This window comes from Microcaecilia unicolor, chromosome 3 (assembly GCF_901765095.1).
Source record: "Microcaecilia unicolor chromosome 3, aMicUni1.1, whole genome shotgun sequence".
Lineage (NCBI taxonomy): Eukaryota > Metazoa > Chordata > Amphibia > Gymnophiona > Siphonopidae > Microcaecilia > Microcaecilia unicolor.
The window spans coordinates 12363061-12365131 of NC_044033.1; positions in this window are offsets into that span (position 1 = coordinate 12363061).

Below are 2071 nucleotides of genomic sequence, written 5' to 3' on the forward strand. Positions count from 1 at the left end.
CTGGCTATCTGTGAATGACCACGACCCGCTGAAAATTCACAGTTGGTGGCTAGCGGCAAGCCAGTTATATCCTGTAATATAGCCGGCCATCCGCCAATTTTCAACGCGAGTTTGACGGCCACGTCAATACTTGGAATATCTTCGGCAGGTTCGGCCAGCGCCGAATATCGGCTTGGCCAGTTAAGTTGGAACCGGCCAAAAATAACCCAGAAACAGCCTCAAAGCTGCTAAATCTAGCAGCCTGGTTTTACTGGGCAGATCAGTTTTGGCCATTCAAAAATTTGCTGGCTCAGCCATCTTGTAGCGGCTTTTTGAAAATCAGCTCTTACTACTACTACTACTTAACATTTATAGAGCGCTACTAGGGTTACGCAGCGCTGTACAAATTAACAATAAGGACGGTCCCTGCTCGGAAGAGCTTACAATCTAAAGGGCGAAATGTCAAGTTGGGGTAGATAAGTTTTCTGAGAGGAGGTGTAGTGATTAGGTGCCGAAGGCGACATTGAAGAGGTGGGCTTTGAGTATTGATTTGAAGATGGGTAGGGAGGGGGCACGGCGTATGGGCTCAGGGAGTTTGTTCCAGGCATGGGGTGAGGCGAGACAGAAAGGGCAGAGCCTGGAGTTGGAGGTGGTGGAGAAGGGTACTGAAAGGAGGGATTTGCCTTGAGAGCGGAGGTTATGGGTAGGGACGTAAGGGGAGATGAGGGTAGAGAGGTACGGAGGGGCCGCAGATCGAGTGCATTTGTAGGTGAGTAAAAGAAGCTTGAACTGTATGCGGTATCTGATTGGGAGCCAGTGAAGTGACTTGAGGAGAGGGGTGATATGAGTATATCGGTTAAGGCGGAAGATAAGACGTGCGACAGAGTTCTGGATGGACTGAAGGGGGAGTAGATGGCTACGTGGGAGGCCGGTCAGGAGTAGGTTGCAGTAGTCAGGCGAGAGGTAATGAGAGAGTGGATGAGAGTTCGGGTGGTGTGCTCGGAGAGGAAGGGGCGAATTTTGCTGATGTTATAGAGGAAGAAGCGACAGGTCTTGGCTATCTGCTGGATGTGCGCAGAAAAGGAGAGGGAGGAGTCGAAGATAACACCGAGGTTGCGGGCAGATGAGACGGGGACGATGAGGGTGTTCTCAACTGAGATAGAGAGTGAAGGGAGAGGGGAAGTGGGTTTGGGTGGGAAGACAAGAAGTTCGGTCTTGGCCATGTTCAGTTTCAGGTGGCGGTTGGACATCCAGGCAGCAATGTTGGATAAGCAGGCCGAGACTTTGGCTCTTGCGTGCTTCAGAGTGTGTGCTAACGAGGCCTGTTTGAAATGGAGGTGTGGATAGGTATTTGTGACTTCCTGCCCTCTGTTCCTGCTCATTTCCATGCCTCAGTGCAGTTTCCAATATTACCTGAGCAACTTTGCATGTCCGCAGAGATAATGAAGCTGGGGCACGGGTTAATGAACAGCTAATGCATTCCACAGTTTGGAGCAAAGGCAGACCCAGAACGCCTCATTAAATGTCCATTTTCACGTGTTTTGGCCAGCTGTGCAAAATCTGCTCCCGCACAGGATAGCAAATATTTTTCTTCTCCAGCCTGCTGTAGTAGCTATTGGCTCAAGCTCCTTAATCCACCCCTAGATTCTTGAGGTCTAGGTCTGACAGGAACATGATTTTATTTTATCATCTATGTCTGATATTCCTAAGGAAAACCTCTCCCCAGTCCCTGTGCTATTTCTGTGCTTCTACCTAACTTGTTCTGATTAGGGTCTGGATAAGTTGCTGGAGGAGTGGAAGAAGCACAATGCAGATCATGCACCTGTCTGTGTCGCTTCTGTGTGTGTCTCTCTCTCTTTATCTCTCTCTCTTTATCTCTCTCTCTTTCTCACTCTCTCTCTCTCTTTCTTTCTCTGACTCTCTCTCTCTCTCTCTCTCTCGTCTCTCTCTCTCTCTCGTTTTCCCTCTCTTTCTTTCTCTGACTCTTTCTCTCTCTCTCTTTTCACTCTCTCTCTCTCTATATATATATATCTCTATCTCTTTCTCTCTCTTGTTTCCCTCTCTTAATTTCTCTGACTCTTTCTCTCTCGCC